The sequence below is a fragment of the Pseudophryne corroboree genome, unplaced genomic scaffold (genome assembly GCF_028390025.1).
Source record: "Pseudophryne corroboree isolate aPseCor3 unplaced genomic scaffold, aPseCor3.hap2 scaffold_978, whole genome shotgun sequence".
Classification (NCBI taxonomy): Eukaryota; Metazoa; Chordata; class Amphibia; order Anura; family Myobatrachidae; genus Pseudophryne; species Pseudophryne corroboree.
The window spans coordinates 2,078-22,589 of NW_026970558.1; the positions used below are offsets into that span (position 1 = coordinate 2,078).

Below are 20,512 nucleotides of genomic sequence, written 5' to 3' on the forward strand. Positions count from 1 at the left end.
CACCATTACCTTGGTGAAAATTCTCTGGGCCGTGGAGAGACCAAACAGCAACGTCTGAAATTGGCAATGACAGTCCTGTACCGCAAATCTGAGGTACGACTGATGAGATGGATAAATTTGGACATGAAGGTTTGCATCCTGTACACAAATGCGGACAACAGGTGTCAAGCCGTGTGTTGCCTTTGTCAAGCTGTAATAAGTAGGGGTAAGGACGTTAACCACCTCAGAACATCCTCCCTTATACGTCACCTGCAGCGCATTAATCATAAGTCAGTGACAAGTTCAAAAACTTTGGATGACAGCGGAAGCAGTCCACTGACCACTAAATCCCTTCCTCTTGTAACCAAGCTCCTGCAAACCACACCACCAACTCCCTCAGTGTCAATTTCCTCCTTAGACAGGAGAGCCAATAGTCCTGCAGGCCATGTCACTGGCAAGTCTGACGAGTCCTCTCCTGCCTGGGATTCCTCCGATGCATCCTTGAGTGTAACGCCTACTGCTGCTGGCGCTGCTGTTGTTGCTGCTGGGAGTCGATCGTCATCCCAGAGGGGAAGTCGGAAGACCACTTGTACTACTTCCAGTAGGCAATTGACTGTCCAGCAGTCCTTTGCGAGGAAGATGAAATATCACAGCAGTCATCCTGCTGCAAAGCGGATAACTCAGGTCTTGTCAGCCTGGGTGGTGAGAAACGTGGTTCCGGTATCCATCGTTAATTCAGAGGCAACTAGAGACTTGATTGAGGTACTGTGTCCCCGGTACCAAATGCCATCTAGGTTCCATTTCTCTAGGCAGGCGATACCGAAAATGTACACGCTTCTCCCAGGGCAAGGCTCACCCATTGCACTCTGGGTGTGCTGCTCCTGCGATTTCCCCAAATGTGGGACACTTGACTGCATAATTTGTGTTTCCTCTGGTCGGCTCTCGTATAATTCAGATCTCTTTGTCTCAGGTCTCTCTCCAGCCTAGTTTGCTGTCTGTTTCCACTTCTCTTTTCTTCAGCCGCTCCCTTCTATGCCCTTGCGCACTATCCTGACTTCTCCCGTCTGCTTACTTTGTGCCTTCCAACGCACAATGCGAACTACAGGTAGTGCTGCAGGGCCCACACCCTTTTAGTTGCCTTACAGAGCAGCTCTGGAGCTGTTACAGTGCCCAGCTGCTGCAAGAAATCAGCTGGAATGCTTCAGGTGCTGGGGCATAGCCAACATGAGCCCCACACCGAAGGAGGGTGGAGGTGTTTAATGCGAATTAGGGGTCATCCAAGGGCCGCAAAAGGCCGCCATGCCCTGCACATCCCTTTTTTCTTTTCATATGCAGACGAGGGTTGAAGCCAACTTTGACCCACTGCTTGGATGACATCACCATATGCAAATCCATCTGCTGCAGGCCTTCCCCCAGGAATGCTTGCACTAGTTGTTGCATTTGGTTTGTTGTTTGGGGGTGCTTCAGTATTAGGCAGCCTTCTGCCCTCCCATGTTCATCTGAAAATATGTGTTCTCCCTGCAGTTGTTGTCCCCAGATGAGAGTTCCCTTGTGCTGCCTCAGTTGAATCTCCTTTACTTGACAGAGATGTGCCTGAGCAGCGGCCCTCCCCAGCCCTATCCCAAATCATACTTATTTTGCATAGGAGATACCATGGTCATGAAGATTGTTCTCCCAGGGTGAGGTTCATTCATTGCATTCTGGGTATGCTGACCCCTGTGATTTCCCCAAATGTGGGAAACTCGACTGCATTATTTGTGGTAGTGGGGGACTGTGTTTGTGCTTTCCTCTGGTCAGCTCTGGTAAAAGTCAGATTTCTTTGTCTCAGATCTTCCTCTAGCCTTGTTCTTCTTTCGAGAGTTCCCTTGTGCTGCCTCAGTTGGATCTCCTTCACTTGACAGGGGGGTGCACGAGCAGCGACCCTCCCCAGCTCTAGCCCAACTCCTATTTACCTGCCAGGTGAGATACTATGATCAGGAAGGTGCTTCTCCCAGGGCAAGGCTCACCCATTGCACTCTGGGTGTGCTGCTCCTGCGATTTCCCCAAATGTGGGACACTTGACTGCATAATTTGTGTTTCCTCTGGTCGGCTCTCATATAATTTAGATCTCTTTGTCTCAGGTCTTTCTCCAGCCTAGTTTGCTGTCTGTTTCCACTTCTCTTTTCTTGAGCCGCTCCCTTCTATGCCCTTGCGCACTATCCTGACCTCTCCTGTCTGCTTACTTTGTGCCTTCCAACGCACAATGCATACTACAGGTAGTGCTGCAGGGCCCACACCCTTTTACATGCTTTACAGAGCAACTCTGGAGCTGTTACAGTGCCCAGCTGCTGCAAGAAATCATCTTGAATGCTTCAGGGGCTGGGGCATAGCCAACATGAGCCCCACACCGAAGGAGGGTTCATCCAAGCGCCACAAAAGGACGCCATGCCCTGCACATCCCTTTTTTCTTTTCATATGCAGACGAGGGTTGAAGCCAACTTTGACCCACTGCTTGGATGACATCACCATATGCAAATCCATCTGCTGCAGGCCTTCCCCCAGGAATGCTTGCACTAGTTGTTGCATTTGGTTTGTTGTTTGGGGGTGCTTCAGTATTAGGCAGCCTTCTGCCCTCCCATGTTCATCTGAAAATATGTGTTCTCCCTGCAGTTGTTGTCCCCAGATGAGAGTTCCCTTGTGCTGCCTCAGTTGAATCTCCTTTACTTGACAGAGATGTGCCTGAGCAGCGGCCCTCCCCAGCCCTATCCCAAATCATACTTATTTTGCATAGGAGATACCATGGTCATGAAGATTGTTCTCCCAGGGTGAGGTTCATTCATTGCATTCTGGGTATGCTGACCCCTGTGATTTCCCCAAATGTGGGAAACTCGACTGCATTATTTGTGGTAGTGGGGGACTGTGTTTGTGCTTTCTTCTGGTCAACTCTGGTAAAAGTCAGATTTCTTTGTCTCAGATCTTCCTCTAGCCTTGTTCTTCTTTCGAGAGTTCCCTTGTGCTGCCTCAGTTGGATCTCCTTCACTTGACAGGGGGGTGCCCGAGCAGCGACCCTCCCCAGCTCTAGCCCAACTCCTACTTACCTGCCAGGTGAGATACTATGATCAGGAAGGTGCTTCTCCCAGGGCAAAGCTCACCCATTGCACTCTGGGTGTGCTGCTCCTGCGATTTCCCCAAATGTGGGACACTTGACTGCATAATTTGTGTTTCCTCTGGTCGGCTCTCGTATAATTCAGATCTCTTTGTCTCAGGTCTCTCTCCAGCCTAGTTTGCTGTCTGTTTCCACTTCTCTTTTCTTCAGCCGCTCCCTTCTATGCCCTTGCGCACTATCCTGACTTCTCCCGTCTGCTTACTTTGTGCCTTCCAACGCACAATGCGAACTACAGGTAGTGCCGCAGGGCCCACACCCTTTTACTTGCCTTACAGAGCAGCTCTGGAGCTGTTACAGTGCCCAGCTGCTGCAAGAAATCAGCTTGAATGCTTCAGGTGCTGGGGCATAGCCAACATGAGCCCCACACCTAAGGAGGGTGGAGGTGTTTAATGCGAATTAGGGGTCATGCAAGCGCCGCAAAAGGCCGCCATGCCCTGCACATCCCTTTTTTCTTTTCATATGCAGACGAGGGTTGAAGCCAACTTTGACCCACTGCTTGGATGACATCACCATATGCAAATCCATCTGCTGCAGGCCTTCCCCCAGGAATGCTTGCACTAGTTATTGCATTTGGTTTGTTGTTTGGGGGTGCTTCAGTATTAGGCAGCCTTCTGCCCTCCCATGTTCATCTGAAAATATGTGTTCTCCCTGCAGTTGTTGTCCCCAGATGAGAGTTCCCTTGTGCTGCCTCAGTTGAATCTCCTTTACTTGACAGAGATGTGCCTGAGCAGCGGCCCTCCCCAGCCCTATCCCAAATCATACTTATTTTGCATAGGAGATACCATGGTCATGAAGATTGTTCTCCCAGGGTGAGGTTCATTCATTGCATTCTGGGTATGCTGACCCCTGTGATTTCCCCAAATGTGGGAAACTCAACTGCATTTTTTGTGGTAGTGGGGAACTGTGTTTGTGCTTTCTTCTGGTCAACTCTGGTAAAAATCAGATTTCTTTGTCTCAGATCTTCCTCTAGCCTTGTTCCTCTTTCGAGAGTTCCCTTGTGCTGCCTCAGTTGGATCTCCTTCACTTGACAGGGGGGTACCCGAGCAGCGACCTGATAAAGCTAAATATTTATCGTATATAAAACACTTTAAGAGGTCTAAGAACACTATACGCTATCTACGTAAGAAGTACCGTAAGGGTACGCAAGTTGTGTAGCGATCGCTCAACCGTAGTCGAGACGCTCAAGCGTCACGTTCGCTTACGGCCCAGTGATCACAGGCAGGCACGCTATTGGCTGCCGACTAACGTAATGATTCGCTATAGCGTAGCGTACGCTCGGGACCACGAGGAGATCACCAGCGGTGCAGACGCTTACAACGTTTAAACCTTTATCTCTATACCTTTAACGATGAGATACACAGTATACCTTAGTGTAGAGACAGAGTGTAAGTGCAACCTGGTGTAACCTGATTAACTACAAAGCTGCTTGAGCGTCACCGGCGCTCAGAGAATACTTAACACTATAAAGAATACACAGATACCTGGGCTTAGGGTCCGAAACCTATTATATGTATTATGACTATTATACTTGCAAAAAGAATCACAGTACAAAGCATACACTACAATATAACATAAACCAACTAACCAGATAAACTACACAGGAAATACAATACAATACAATTAAAGGAAAATACGAGAGAAAGAGAAGAGAGAGAGAGATAGAGAGAGAGAGAGATGGCTCACAGTAAGACAATATGATTACGGAGAAAACTTACGCACAAGGGGAACGATCGCATGCGCCTCGATATCCAGCTCCCGATTATCAGCAATGAGAACCGTTGAAGAGAGAGAGAACTGGATACGGTCGGCCTGCCTATTTATGCCCCACACACAATACAATTCAATGGTCCCTACAATCTCATTGTTCATTGGACACAGGAATTCGGCTTCGCATTATAACAAAAGGTCATAGGTTGATTCATACAGGTGGGCTGTGACTATTTCCAACTGCTCAGGTGGGAGGGAAACTGGGTATCCCGCCGCATGGGTAATAAAGTGCAAATAAAGTAAATGTTCATAAACTTCTTATGTCCATAACTATTCGCACGAGCGATTGATCTGCTTCAAACCAACACCGGAATATTTCTAATTAAATATTCTTCCGATGGATACTAAACACCACTGTATTACTCCTGTCTGACCCTTCGTATCAAACAAAGAGGGATTCCTCTGTTCATAAACATTCTATATTAACCAAACTTTCAGAATCTATCAAAGGGACCATGATCTACAAAATACATTATTAGTGAAAATATGTTACGATTGAGTCGCACGCTACAACCACATAAACTCTACCGTAAATACGCATACCATGCGCCTGCGGGTGCCCGCGACTGTGAGTATGCGCACGTACGGGAGAGCGTACGCATGCGCAGCACGGACCTGGGTGAGGTGCAAATATGGTAGTGTGCATAGAGATATTTTTCTGACTTTGACAGTCCACCCTTTGGCAGTCAATAATAACTGCCACTTCCTGAAAACATTTCAAAAGGAGAAAAATATATGTTAGGGGTTAATTCATTTCCATGGTTGGGTAAGGGAGGAGAGAGGAGTAGGTGTGAAGAGGGTATGACCTAGTGAGATAGCAGAAGCATGTGTGTATGAATCCGTGTTTGGGGGGTCATGTATCATCGTGCCGTACGTGTTGTAAATCAAGCTTCGAGGTATTGCGAAGTATACATTTGAATTCCTTCTTATCCCGTGGTACGGGTCTGTGGATGGGCTGTCAAACTTTACCGAGCTCTTTTCGGATTTTGAACAAAATGGGGAGCACATTTTAGTTGATGATACATGAATGGGGGAATATGTGATTGCTGATATCTGTGCCTGTATTCCCTATACTATGTGTGTCATTACCTGAGGGTTGTAGAAATGAAGAAAAGACATAATTACGGTAAATGCGGTGGTATTCTATGTCAGGTTAATGTATATCTGTCGGTTGAAGTTTTGTTCGGTATCAGTTGAAAGTCGTCTTCTTTGCGCTGTGTTGCCCATTAGGGGTGAGCAAAAAGCTTTGTCAATGCCATTAGATTTACAAAAAATGTTGGGCTAGCGTAAGTTTAAGAATTCTAGGGAAACTGGGGATCCATGGCAAAGTTCATCAAATGTCCATATCTCAAGTGGTCAAAACTTCTTCTTTGGTCTATCCGTTGTCTGTATAGCGTCTCGTCAACTTCCTCGTCCAAGTGGGTCTTTTTATCTTGGAGAAAAACCAGAAAAACAGGTGAAAGAAACGGACCGTAGAAATCGCATTTTCATCACATCATTGTTTCTATCATTGGGTCATAAATCAAATCCAGGTTAATTACAGTTTCCTCACTCCTCAAACTCATTACCTTAGTACGACGATTGCACCTCATTAAAGCCTGACCGCATCTAAATATCAAGCCAATGGTTATGATAACACCTAAGATACATAGGAGAAACTTCCCAACATCCATTATGACTCCTTGAGCCCAGTCTCCCAAACCGGAGAACCAATTTCGCGGGTTCAACCATGACACCCAACCAGTCAGCTCATTACCTACAGCAGCAAGAGTGAGATTGTGTTTTCGGCGAAATTCCCACTTCAATTGGAGAATATCGTCCATCTTTTGGTCTATGACCTCGACCGGATCCTCGGTGCTATTCGTGATATACGTGCAACACTTCACGCCGTACTGTGTTGCCAATGTAACACAATATCCGCCTGTCACTGCTGTGAGGTAATTAAGAACCATTCTATGCTGCACCAGTTCTGTTTTATAAGCTTGAAGTTCCCTTCCCGTATATCTAAATGTGTCATCATACATTTCAGTGATATTGTCTAACAAATTTGCGAGCGCCGATATGTATTTATAATTTAGCACTCCTCTAGCGGTGCGGGTGAAATCTAACGCGATTAAGAATTGAATCCCGGTGGATTCACTTATCAGATCAGAGGCCGGATGCTCTGTCTTCTCTATCAGGTGTCTTTTAACAACGTGCTCGTAGTGGGTGTGAGTATAAGGAGCTTGGGCACCACGATGTATGTCCTTCATTTTGTCATGTGTTACAGTCATTACTTCAGGCAATACTTTTCCAATATAACACAATCCTTCAGAGTTTGGGGCAAGCCACTTGTACGCCTTTCTCCCGCATATGAAATATGCATCATCGGGGAGAACATATGGGACGGAGAAGGACATAACCATATTACACACCTTCCAGGTGAAATCTCCTAACCCTAATTCTTCCATCTGCTTAATACACGTATCAGGTTGTACGATATGTGCACAGTATCCTGGTGATACTTCTCCAACTCTCGTAATCCTATTTCCTAAGGTGTACCTATACCGGAAAGATTTCCCTCTACTGGCTATGTGGCGTACAAGCTCTGTATCTGTAGGCATTCTATCTGCTCTATGCGAAAAGGTCATGGTGTGGTTACTCCATGACACTTCCCAATTTCCCGGCTTTCTGGGATTGGAGATGTTGAAACATAATAGGGACCTATCCACATGGTATTGGTGGAGCTTCAAACTAGGAGGGCTGGAGATATTAAACCTCCTGTCCACCGGTCTCCCACCATTTAACTCAAGTACCTCCCCTATCGTTAAAGGAAATGGTACTAGCCCTGATTTGCTATGACCTTGAGGTACTTGAGAGCATACCCAACAATCTGTTTTGTTTAACACATTACCCACTAAGGAGTGATAGTCACTCAATGGATGCCGGTCCATATGGATATTAAAACTGGATTGGCATTTCTTAATGCACCCATCTTCAATGACATTGTTACAGAGCCTACAGATACAGTTTTCTTCAGCTAACAATCCGTCACAATTTCTTCTATGGTCAATGCTATCGGATCGTTTTCTGATACTCGCCTTTGCTTGTTGGTTAGGTTGATCCTGGAAAACTACGCCTCCATCTTTATCATCAGAACCCATTCCAGAACCTCTATCGACCTCCATGGTACTCTCGCCGGAACAGACTGCTCTGGTCAACATCATGGTCAACAGGAAAATCCGGATCACAGTCTCTTGGGGCAAGTCCATCTTATAGGAGGAAATGGAGAAGAATGAGAAGGAGGAAAAAGAAATTTGAGGGAGAGGGGATGGGAAGTGGAGGAAAATAATAAAAGGGAGTGGGGAGTCGACAACAGCTCTCGGTCTTCAAGGCTCAGGTGCCGCCTCAGTCCTCCTGGAACAGACACTCCAGTGATACAACCTCTACCGTCTGTTTCTTATCACGGGACTTCTCTGGATCAGCAACCTTCTTGCAGTGGGATGAATGGACCCAAGTCTCTCTCTCAGCAACCTTCAATGCCGTAGTGCTAGTCAATAAGACCTGGTATGGTCCTTCCCATCTGTCAATAAGGCAACCTGAGCGTAGAAAATTCCGTATCATTACATAATCCCCAGGTTCAATGTCATGACAATTACTATCTGGTAAATCAGGAATCACTAACTTCAGATTATCATTTTGATTCCTCAACTGTTTACTCATGTTAATCAAGTACTTTACAGTTACTTCATTGTTACATTTCAAATCATCCTGAGGGTTAATCATGGCATGCGGTTGTCGACCAAACAAGATTTCAAAGGGAGACAGATTAAGAGGGGACCTGGGAGTGGTTCTGATACTGTACAATACAATGGGTAAAGCTTCTGGCCATGTCAATCCTGTCTCTGCCATCACTTTACTCAATTTATTTTTAATAGTGCTGTTCACTCTTTCGACCTTCGCACTCGCCTGTGGACGGTACGGAGTGTGCAGCTTGCTATCAATTCCCATCAACTTACACATTCCTTGAAAGACATCACCTGTAAAATGGGTACCCCTATCACTTTCGATTATTCTAGGGATACCATATCTACATACAAATTCCTGCACAATTTTCTTAGCAGTAAACATAGCGGTATTTGTTGTCGCTGGAAATGCTTCGACCCAATTTGAGAAAACATCTATACAAACAAGTACATATTTCAAATTCCGACAAGGGGGTAATTGTATAAAGTCAATTTGTATTACCTGGAAAGGGCCGCCGGCAGGTGGGATATGGGATGGTTCTGTAGGTATTGCCTTTCCAATATTCTTTCTCAAACAGGTAAGGCATGACATTGCTCTTTTACTCGCATGAGAGGAGAATCCTGGGGCGCACCAGTATGCTCTTACCAATTTGCACATTCCTTCCTTGCCTAGATGAGTCAGCCCGTGAGCTGCTTCAGCCAGACATGGAAGATATGCTCTGGGGGCCACTGGTTTACCATGTCCATCCGTCCAGAGTCCTGAGGACTCCTGGCCACATCCCTTTGCCTTCCAGACTGCCCTTTCCTGTGTGGAACACAAATTTTGCATTTCACACAACTTCTGTGTGTTAATGGTATTAAATACCATTAATTGTGTGGTGTCTGTCTGTATGGGGGTAGCAGCTGCTAACTTAGCAGCTTCGTCTGCTCGGCTGTTACCAAGTGATACCGGGTCTTGGATATATGTGTGTGCTTTACATTTGATAACAGCCACTCTGTCGGGTTCCTGTATCGCTGTTAGAAGCCTTTTTATGTGAGCTGCATGCGCTACCCGTGTACCAGCGGCCGTCATGAAATTTCTGAGGCGCCATAGGGCTCCGAAATCATGGACTACCCCGAATGCGTATCTAGAATCGGTGTAGATATTGGCTGACTTACCCTTAGCCAATTCACATGCTCTGGTTAGGGCGACCAGTTCAGCAACCTGGGCTGAGTGAGGTGGGCCTAGCGGTTCCGCTTCTATGGTGTCTTGGTCATCTACGACTGCGTATCCAGTACACAAGTCTCCCGAGTCTGACTGTCTATGACAACTACCGTCCGTGTAGAACGTGAGTTCTGCATCTTCCAGTGGGTTGTCACTGATGTCAGGCCTTGCGGTAAAATTTTGGGTCAAATATTCCATACAATCATGTGTATCTTCCTTTGTATTAAATCCTCCTTCCCCATCACTCTCACCTTCCACCCTTTGTGCCTGACCAGGCACACCTGGGAGATACGTTGCAGGATTTAATGCACTGCATCTCCTTATGGTGATGTTTACGGGGGCCATTAGTGCCAATTCCCATCTTGTAAATCTCGCTGATGAGACGTGTCTGGTTTGGGCAGAATTCAATAAGGCTGATACTGCATGTGGCGTATGGATTGTGAGGTTGTGGCCTAGCACGACGTCTTCGCTTTTTGTCACTAGCAATGCTATTGCAGCAACGCTTCGCAAGCATGTGGGGAGGGATCGCGCTACCGTGTCTAGCTGAGCGCTGTAGTATGCAACTGGCCTACTGGCATCACCGTGTTTTTGGGTTAGTACACCTGCCGCGCAACCAGCACTTTCTGTTCCATATAGTTCAAAGGGTTTCCCATAGTCTGGCATACCTAGTGCTGGTGCCTGCGTTAGGCACTGTTTGAGTCTCTCAAATGCTGTTTCGGACTCGTCTGTATGCGAAATCCTATCAGGTTTGTTTGAGGAGACCATTTCCTGCAAAGGTAACGCCAAAATGGAAAACCCTGGGATCCAATTACGGCAATACCCACACATTCCTAAAAACGTTCTGATCTGTTGCTGGGTTTGTGGCAGAGTCATGTCTCTAATTGCTTGGATTCTATCAGCGGTCAGGTGTCTCAGTCCTTGTGTTAGACAGTGTCCCAAATATTTTACCTTAGTTCGGCATAATTGTAACTTGTCTTTGGACACCTTGTGTCCGGTGTCTGAAAGATGAAACAGGAGCTGTTTCGTATCCTTCAGAGATGCTTCCAGTGAATCTGAACACAGTAATAAATCGTCCACATACTGTATCAATACTGATCCACTGTCTGGTTGCAAAGACTGTAAACAATCATGCAAAGCCTGAGAAAATATACTTGGACTATCTATGAAACCTTGGGGTAATCGAGTCCACGTGTATTGGACTCCTCTGTATGTGAATGCAAACAAATATTGGCTGTCAGGGTGCAGAGGTACCGAAAAGAAAGCGGAGCAGAGGTCAATAACAGTGAAAAATTTGGCAGTGGGAGGGATTTGCATTAGGATGACAGCTGGATTTGGCACTACGGGGAACTGACTCTCAACTATTTTGTTAATCCCCCTTAGATCCTGCACTAGTCTGTAACCCCTCCCCCCACTCTTTTTCACAGGGAAGATGGGACTATTAGCAGTGCTGGACGTTCTTACCAGAATGCCCTGTTGTAGCAAGCGCTCTATTACTGGGTAAACTCCTAACTCCACCTCTGGCTTCAGAGGGTACTGTGGGATTTTTGGAGCTATCCTACCATCTTTTACTTGTACAACTACTGGAGCTACGTTTGCCATTAATCCAGTGTCTTGTCCGTCTTTTGTCCAAAGTGACTCTGGTATCTGAGATGTCATCTCTTCTATTTGGGATGGATTCCTATTTGTCATAATGGTATGTGACATTAATTTTGATGGGGAGTCTAACATGTCTCGCACTTCCTGAGCGTGTTTCTCAGGTATGTCCAAGAATACACCTTCAGGAGTACAATAAATGACGCACCCCATTTTACACAGTAAGTCTCTTCCCAGGAGATTGGTTGGTGCCGATGCAGCCAGCAAAAAGGAATGCTTGGTATGCAAAGGCCCTATTGTAATCTCGGCTGGTTTGCTAACAGGGTAGTGCTGGACTACTCCTGTTACTCCCATGGCTGGAATTGTCCTACCAGTGGTTCTCATGCCCACTGTCGAATTTATCACTGACCTGTGTCTACAAGAAAGTTTAAAGTTTTACCAGCTACATTAATTGCGATCTCGGGTTCACTTCCAAGATTGGCAATTAATTTTACTGGCTGCAGATTACAGGTATGGCCACACCCCTATTGGGTATGGTGACCTCCCTGAATCCCGCTGGCAGCAACTACTTGTGAGGGAGATAGTTGGGAACTACCAGAGGCATGCCAGTCTCTGTTTGGGGGATATCTTTTTGTTTCCCCTGTATGTGGCTCATAACTCCGTTTCTGCGGACCTTGCTCCCAATGTCGTGTGTCGTGTCGTTGTCTAGGGGTTTGGTATGAGTTTCGTGGATTCTTTACTCTACAATCTCGTGCCATGTGTCCCTGTTTGTGACAAGAATAACAAGTAACCATACTTGACTTACCCACAGGATTTGGTGATACAAACAAAGGCTGCCTTGTGGTCAGAGCCTGTATACTTACTGACATTAATTTGTCACCTTGTTGTTCCCTGTGTCTGGTGATGTTTCTGTCGTGATCAATAGCAGCCTCTCTCAAAGTAGCCACAGACAGACCTCGCCAACATGGTTGCGTGGTCTGTACCCTAGTCTTCAATGACTCTTTTAAACCATCCATCAGTACCGATACTGCTACTTCCCGATGGTTTGTGTCTGTTTTAATGTCCTCTATGCCTGTGTATTTGGCATTTCTAATAATGCTCTGTGAAAATACTCTGCAGCTGTCTCTGACTCCTTCTGTTTAATGGAGAATATCTTATTCCATTTAGCTACTGCTGGGAAATACTCTTTTAACTGCAAGTTTATTCTTTTCACATTATCTTGGTTGTACACATCTGTAAGAGGTACATCATGACCTAGTCCGCAATCAGCTAAAAATTGAGTTGCGTCGACATTTGAGGGTAAACATGCTCTCAGCAATATCTGCCAGTCTTTATTGTTGGGCTCTACAGTGTTACCTAAGTCTCTGATGTATTTTTGACTGGCAACTAAGTCTTTTCTAGGGTCAGGAAATTCAGACACTATGGTCCTTAATTCCATTCGGGAAAATGGAGTGTACATGGCAATGTTCCTAATGGGAGTGGCTCCTGATGCGTCTGTTTTCCCATTTGGCACTGCTATTACTCTAACAGGTGTAATTCTAACAACCTCATTCTGTGTAGATTCTACAGGCTGTGGTGAAATAGTTTCAGCATAATGCATGGTGCCGTACTTACCAGTTGATACGACCTCACCTATCCCTCCGCTAGGGGCCTTTACTAATCTCGTGGGTGGAGCTGTGCCTACTGTGGTCTCTGCTATGGTGGCTGCTAGAGAGAGCGCTGAAATCATTGCCGATTCGTCCTCTTGATCACACTCCTGAGGAAAGTTCAAAACAGGGTACAACTTGCACGGGTTAATACTTGCATGGGTTAATGGGTTAACATTATCATTAACATTTACACAGTTACTAAGTGATTTTGTGTTACACCTTAGTGCGTCTTTCTCCGCAATCAACTTCTCTCCTGATATGTATGGTGGCGGCGGGGCCGTGACAATCAGTTTTCTGTTAGAGCCAGATCCCGCCGCCTGAGCCAAACCTCTCTGTATCTCACCTTCCTGTTGCCACAACTGTAAATAATCATAATGCTGGATTCGTCTCTTTGTTGATTTTATGAGACATATCCTCCTCCTTAAATTTTGTAACACTTCTGAGCTGAAGCTCCCTACTCTTGGGAATTTCTCCCCGTCATGTACAGTCATTCTCTCCCATTCATCACATAAAGTTTCTGTGTGACTTCCATATTTCTCACACATTATATACCTGGCCGACCCAATTGGCCGGACCACTGAATCAACCCGAACCGAGGTTGATCGCCCCCTACCTGAACAAGTGGCCCCCATAGTTCGAAAGTGTTGCTTTATTTAGCCAACCCTTTACGCAAAACCAAATGCCAACAATAGGCTGACGGTGGCGGTTTACCGAGTACCCCACTCACTCGCCCACGCCGACCAATACGACCTGATCACACCGATATGGTGCTGGCGTACTCGACCTAGGGCCCCTGCGACCTGAACCTCTATTTACTGGAACCTGCGAGGGTTATCCGAAGAACACTTACTCTTTCCAGTAACTATTGGTTGCTGGATAGTTCCTGAGTGAGCAGCGAACTTCCCTTAAAATAAAAAAATTACACAAATCACGTTAGAGTGTACAGATAGCGTTTGTGACCCCTTTACTCTAATGGTATTAGGTCAGATTACTAACTACTGCACACACTTACGTGCGGTCCAGTCGTTCAGTACACAAACAACTAAGCTTATGTACGGAAAGACCAATGGAATCGAAACTTACGACTGCGAATTCCTTCAGCCAGAGCTTATATGGCCTATATGGGTGTTGCACCAACCCTTTTCGGTGTTGTGCCTGTGAACTGTATAGCAGACTTCCTTGTCGGCTGTACCTGGACCTCCTGGTCTGTTATGACCTCCTGGTCTTGTTACAGTATGACCTCCTGGTCTGCTATACTCTAATGCTCAAAATTGTATATTTAACCAGAGATGCCTCCCTAGCCACCGTGCACGTCACTTACACGCATGTACCTCACGAGTACTCGACTTTTCTTGTGGTTCAACCTTTAAAAATTGTAAAAACACTCACTCATCACATGTACACTTTTGTTTCTATTTCTATTTCTGCGCAGAAATTTTTCTTCAGATCAGGTGTGTTACCAATTAGGAGCAGGATCTGTTAACTAAATTTCGGACACCCAAAAATAGACTTGCGTTATTTCTCGCCTCGCGTTATTTATCGCTTTGCGTTAAAAATCAACTTATCGTGACTTGAGCTACGTGGGCGTAACCGGACGCTCCGTTGCGTAACGTACGCTGCGTGCGTCGGCCTTTGGATTGCATACGCAAGTCTTTGTTAGAGACACGTATGCGCAAAGCAAAGATCCACCGTAACACAATTTATACTTTTATCAATGTAGATGATCCTTGATCATCTACCACACAAACACACTGACTTCGCCTTATCTCCCAGGCGAAACTGTGTGTTTGTCTATCTTTTAACTATATTACCTTTACTCTTAAACTATGAAATAACGGCAACTCTCTTTTTAGCACTTCTATCAACTATAAAAACTGGCAGACAGGAGAGTGATATACGAAAATGAAAAAGAAAAAGAAATGCAGATATATATATGTGTGCGTGCGTGTGTACGCAAGACAGAAAAATAAACAGTTTTAAAAGACACTAGCGTTTTGTTCTTACCTCCGGTTCCCGGATTCCTTCAGCACTCTTTACCTAAGTGAAGCAGACGCTTATCCTGTCAGCACTACGAGGGATACTACCTCCCGCCCTTTGCTGAGGGATAATGTCTGCTGATCTACCTAGTGCAGATATGTGAAGGACGGGCGAGCCGCCAATTGATAAAGCTGAATATTTATCGTATATAAAACACTTTAAGAGGTCTAAGAACACTATACGCTATCTACGTAAGAAGTACCGTAAGGGTACGCAAGTTGTGTAGCGATCGCTCAACCGTAGTCGAGACGCTCAAGCGTCACGTTCGCTTACGGTCCAGTGATCACAGGCAGGCACGCTATTGGCTGCCGACTAACGTAATGATTCGCTATAGCGTAGCGTACGCTCGGGACCACGAGGAGATCACCAGCGGTGCAGACGCTTACAACGTTTAAACCTTTATCTCTATACCTTTAACGATGAGATACACAGTATACCTTAGTGTAGAGACAGAGTGTAAGTGCAACCTGGTGTAACCTGATTAACTACAAAGCTGCTTGAGCGTCACCGGCGCTCAGAGAATACTTAACACTATAAAGAATACACAGATACCTGGGCTTAGGGTCCGAAACCTATTATATGTATTATGACTATTATACTTGCAAAAAGAATCACAGTACAAAGCATACACTACAATATAACATAAACCAACTAACCAGATAAACTACACAGGAAATACAATACAATACAATTAAAGGAAAATACGAGAGAAAGAGTAGAGAGAGAGAGAGATAGAGAGAGAGAGAGATGGCTCACAGTAAGACAATATGATTACGGAGAAAACTTACGCACTAGGGGAACGATCGCATGCGCCTCGATATCCAGCTCCCGATTATCAGCAATGAGAACCGTTGAAGAGAGAGAGAACTGGATACGGTCGGCCTGCCTATTTATGCCCCACACACAATACAATTCAATGGTCCCTACAATCTCATTGTTCATTGGACACAGGAATTCGGCTTCGCATTATAACAAAAGGTCATAGGTTGATTCATACAGGTGGGCTGTGACTATTTCCAACTGCTCAGGTGGGAGGGAAACTGGGTTTCCCGCCGCATGGGTAATAAAGTGCAAATAAAGTAAATGTTCATAAACTTCTTATGTCCATAACTATTCGCACGAGCGATTGATCTGCTTCAAACCAACACCGGAATATTTCTAATTAAATATTCTTCCGATGGATACTAAACACCACTGTATTACTCCTGTCTGACCCTTCGTATCAAACAAAGAGGGATTCCTCTGTTCATAAACATTCTATATTAACCAAACTTTCAGAATCTATCAAAGGGACCATGATCTACAAAATACATTATTAGTGAAAATATGTTACGATTGAGTCGCACGCTACAACCACATAAACTCTACCGTAAATACGCATACCATGCGCCTGCGGGTGCCCGCGACTGTGAGTATGCGCACGTACGGGAGAGCGTACGCATGCGCAGCACGGACCTGGGTGAGGTGCAAATATGGTAGTGTGCATAGAGATATTTTTCTGACTTTGACAGACCCTTCGCAGCTCTAGCCCAACTCCTACTTACCTGCCAGGTGAGATACTATGATCATGTAGGTGCTTCTCCCAGGGCAAGGCTCACCCATTGCACTCTGGGTGTGCTGCCCCTGTGATTTCCCCAAATGTGGGAAACTTGACTGCATAATTTGTGTTTCCCCTGGTCAGCTCTCGTCAGATCTCTTTGTCTCAGGTCTCTCTCCAGCCTAGTTTGCTGTCTGTTTCAACTTCTCTTTTCTTGAGCCGCTCCCTTCTATGCCCTTGCGCACTATCTTGACTTCTCCCATCTGCTTACTTTGTGCCTTCCAACGCACAATGCGAACTACAGGTAGTGCTGCAGGGCCCACACCCTTTTACTTGCCTTACAGAGCAGCTCTGGAGCTATTACAGTGCCCAGCTGCTGCAAGTAATCAGCTTGAATGCTTCAGGGGCTGGGGCATAGCCAACATGAGCCCCACACCGAAGTAGGGTGGAGGTGTTTAATGCGAACTAGGGGTCATCCAAGCGCCGCAAAAGGCCGCCATGCCCTGCACGCCCCTTTTCTCTTTTCATATGCAGACGAGGGTTGAAGCCAACTTTGACCCACTGCTTGGATGACATCACCATATGCAAATCCATCTGCTGCAGGCCTTCCCCCAGGAATGCTTGTACTAGTTGTTGCATTTGGTTTGTTGTTTGGGGGTGCTTCAGTATTAGGCAGCCTTCTGCCCTCCCATGTTCATCTGAAAATATGTGTTCTCCCTGCAGTTGTTGTCCCCAGATGAGAGTTCCCTTGTGCTGCCTCAGTTGAATCTCCTTTACTTGACAGAGATGTGCCTGAGCAGCGGCCCTCCCCAGCCCTATCCCAAATCATACTTATTTTGCATAGGAGATATCATGGTCATGAAGATTGTTCTCCCAGGGTGAGGTTCATTCATTGCATTCTGGGTATGATGACCCCTGTGATTTCCCCAAATGTGGGAAACTCGACTGCATTATTTGTGGTAGTGGGGGACTGTGTTTGTGCTTTCCTCTGGTCAGCTCTGGTAAAAGTCAGATTTCTTTGTCTCAGATCTTCCTCTAGCCTTGTTCTTCTTTCGAGAGTTCCCTTGTGCTGCCTCAGTTGGATCTCCTTCACTTGACAGGGGGGTGCCCGAGCAGCGACCCTCCCCAGCTCTAGCCCAACTCCTACTTACCTGCCAGGTGAGATACGATGATCATGTAGGTGCTTCTCCCAGGGCAAGCCTCACCCATTGCACTCTGGGTGTGCTGCCCCTTTGATTTCCCCAAATGTGGGAAACTTGACTGCATAATTTGTGTTTCCCCTGGTCGGCTCTCATATAATTCAGATCTCTTTGTCTCAGGTCTCTCTTCAGCCTAGTTTGCTGTCTGTTTCCACTTCTCTTTTCTTGAGCCGCTCCCTTCTATGCCCTTGCGCACTATCCTGACTTCTCCCATCTGCTTACTTTGTGCCTTCCAACGCACAATGCGAACTACAGGTAGTGCTGCAGGGCCCACACCCTTTTACTTGCCTTACAGAGCAGCTCTGGAGCTGTTACAGTGCCCAGCTGCTGCAAGAAATCAGCTTGAATGCTTCAGGGGCTGGGGCATAGCCAACATGAGCCCCACACCGAAGGAGGGTGGAGGTGTTTAATGCGAACTAGGGGTCATCCAAGCGCCGCAAAAGGCCACCATGCCCTGCACGCCCCTTTTCTCTTTTCATATGCAGACGAGGGTTGAAGCCAACTTTGACCCACTGCTTGGATGGCATTACCATATGCAAATCAATCTGCTGCAGGCCTTCCCCCAGGAATGCTTGCACTAGTTGTTGCATTTGGTTTGTTGTTTGGGGGTGCTTCAGTATTAGGCAGCCTTCTGCCCTCCCATGTTCATCTGAAAATATGTGTTCTCCCTGCAGTTGTTGTCCCCAGATGAGAGTTCCCTTGTGCTGCCTCAGTTGAATCTCCTTTACTTGACAGAGATGTGCCTGAGCAGCGGCCCTCCCCAGCCCTATCCCAAATCATACTTATTTTGCATAGGAGATACCATGGTCATGAAGATTGTTCTCCCAGGGTGAGTTTCATTCATTGCATTCTGGGTATGCTGACCCCTGTGATTTCCCCAAATGTGGGAAACTCGACTGCATTATTTGTGGTAGTGGGGGACTGTGTTTGTGCTTTCCTCTGGTCAGCTCTGGTAAAAGTCAGATTTCTTTGTCTCAGATCTTCCTCTAGCCTTGTTCTTCTTTCGAGAGTTCCCTTGTGCTGCCTCAGTTGGATCTCCTTCACTTGACAGGGGGGTGCACGAGCAGCGACCCTCCCCAGCTCTAGCCCAACTCCTATTTACCTGCCAGGTGAGATACTATGATCAGGAAGGTGCTTCTCCCAGGGCAAGGCTCACCCATTGCACTCTGGGTGTGCTGCTCCTGCGATTTCCCCAAATGTGGGACACTTGACTGCATAATTTGTGTTTCCTCTGGTCGGCTCTCATATAATTCAGATCTCTTTGTCTCAGGTCTTTCTCCAGCCTAGTTTGCTGTCTGTTTCCACTTCTCTTTTCTTGAGCCGCTCCCTTCTATGCCCTTGCGCACTATCCTGACCTCTCCCGTCTGCTTACTTTGTGCCTTCCAACGCACAATGCATACTACAGGTAGTGCTGCAGGGCCCACACCCTTTTACATGCTTTACAGAGCAACTCTGGAGCTGTTACAGTGCCCAGCTGCTGCAAGAAATCATCTTGAATGCTTCAGGGGCTGGGGCATAGCCAACATGAGCCCCACACCGAAGGAGGGTTCATCCAAGCGCCACAAAAGGACGCCATGCCCTGCACATCCCTTTTTTCTTTTCATATGCAGACGAGGGTTGAAGCCAACTTTGACCCACTGCTTGGATGACATCATATGCAAATCCATCTGCTGCAGGCCTTCCCCCAGGAATGCTTGCACTAGTTGTTGCATTTGGTTTGTTGTTTGGGGGTGCTTCAGTATTAGGCAGCCTTCTGCCCTCCCATGTTCATCTGAAAATATGTGTTCTCCCTGCAGTTGTTGTCCCCAGATGAGAGTTCCCTTGTGCTGCCTCAGTTGAATCTCCTTTACTTGACAGAGATGTGCCTGAGCAGCGGCCCTCCCCAGCCCTATCCCAAATCATACTTATTTTGCATAGGAGATACCATGGTCATGAAGATTGTTCTCCCAGGGTGAGGTTCATTCATTGCATTCTGGGTATGCTGACCCCTGTGATTTCCCCAAATGTGGGAAACTCGACTGCATTATTTGTGGTAGAGGGGGACTGTGTTTGTGCTTTCCTCTGGTCAGCTCTGGTAAAAGTCAGATTTCTTTGTCTCAGATCTTCCTCTTGCCTTGTTCCTCTTTCGAGAGTTCCCTTGTGCTGCCTCAGTTGGATCTCCTTCACTTGACTTTTTAAAGTTTTTCTAGGAAACGTTCTAGATGAATGCTTATTAGCCTTTGTCAGTATGTACTTTTTGCAAAGTGTCTCTGTGGCGCAATTGGTTAGTGTGTACGGCTATTAACCAAAAGGTTGGTGGTTAAATCCTACCCAGGGACGTAATTGACCTTGTGATCAGATTTTGGTGATATTTAAGTAGACAAGTCAAAATTTCAAACCCCCTCTTATTGTGTAGGGTACCTAGCCTTCTCTGATGTAATCAGAGTTAGATTTGATTCAGTGATTTTATAAAAACAGCTAGGAAGCACAATTTAGCAGTGGGTTGCAGAGAAAAAGAAATATGCTGGCAAAAAAATCCAATTGAGTGATTAAACAGCTCTTCATTTCTGGCTTTATTTTTATGCTAACAAATTTGTTCTCTGAAAAGTGTCCACAAAGCCAAGTCTCTGATTAACACCTTTGTAGGGATGGTTTTTCACATATTACTAAATTAAACTTGCTTCATTGTAAAGGCAGC

The 20,512-nt window shown here is 46.1% G+C and overlaps 9 non-coding genes and 2 pseudogenes across 9 annotated transcripts; all 11 read left to right on the top strand.

The window, feature by feature from the left end:
- The first annotated feature begins 1,607 nt into the window (after positions 1-1,607).
- On the top strand, positions 1,608-1,771 carry LOC135048528 (U1 spliceosomal RNA). Its single transcript, XR_010240376.1, has one exon. It is a non-coding gene; the product is annotated as a U1 spliceosomal RNA (small nuclear RNA).
- A 152-nt stretch (positions 1,772-1,923) lies between these two features.
- Positions 1,924-2,077, top strand: LOC135048526 (U1 spliceosomal RNA; annotated as a pseudogene).
- Positions 2,078-2,732: 655 nt separating this feature from the next.
- On the top strand, positions 2,733-2,896 carry LOC135048519 (U1 spliceosomal RNA). The gene has a single exon (XR_010240369.1). It is a non-coding gene; the product is annotated as a U1 spliceosomal RNA (small nuclear RNA).
- A 152-nt stretch (positions 2,897-3,048) lies between these two features.
- LOC135048523 (U1 spliceosomal RNA) lies at positions 3,049-3,211 on the top strand. Its single transcript, XR_010240373.1, has one exon. It is a non-coding gene; the product is annotated as a U1 spliceosomal RNA (small nuclear RNA).
- A 671-nt stretch (positions 3,212-3,882) lies between these two features.
- Positions 3,883-4,046, top strand: LOC135048522 (U1 spliceosomal RNA). The gene has a single exon (XR_010240372.1). It is a non-coding gene; the product is annotated as a U1 spliceosomal RNA (small nuclear RNA).
- Positions 4,047-16,635: 12,589 nt separating this feature from the next.
- LOC135048524 (U1 spliceosomal RNA) lies at positions 16,636-16,792 on the top strand. The gene has a single exon (XR_010240374.1). It is a non-coding gene; the product is annotated as a U1 spliceosomal RNA (small nuclear RNA).
- Positions 16,793-17,463: 671 nt separating this feature from the next.
- On the top strand, positions 17,464-17,627 carry LOC135048521 (U1 spliceosomal RNA). The gene has a single exon (XR_010240371.1). It is a non-coding gene; the product is annotated as a U1 spliceosomal RNA (small nuclear RNA).
- Positions 17,628-17,779: 152 nt separating this feature from the next.
- LOC135048527 (U1 spliceosomal RNA) lies at positions 17,780-17,921 on the top strand (annotated as a pseudogene).
- Positions 17,922-18,613: 692 nt separating this feature from the next.
- Positions 18,614-18,777, top strand: LOC135048520 (U1 spliceosomal RNA). Its single transcript, XR_010240370.1, has one exon. It is a non-coding gene; the product is annotated as a U1 spliceosomal RNA (small nuclear RNA).
- Positions 18,778-18,929: 152 nt separating this feature from the next.
- LOC135048525 (U1 spliceosomal RNA) lies at positions 18,930-19,092 on the top strand. The gene has a single exon (XR_010240375.1). It is a non-coding gene; the product is annotated as a U1 spliceosomal RNA (small nuclear RNA).
- A 643-nt stretch (positions 19,093-19,735) lies between these two features.
- LOC135048529 (U1 spliceosomal RNA) lies at positions 19,736-19,899 on the top strand. Its single transcript, XR_010240377.1, has one exon. It is a non-coding gene; the product is annotated as a U1 spliceosomal RNA (small nuclear RNA).
- Positions 19,900-20,512: the final 613 nt, after the last annotated feature.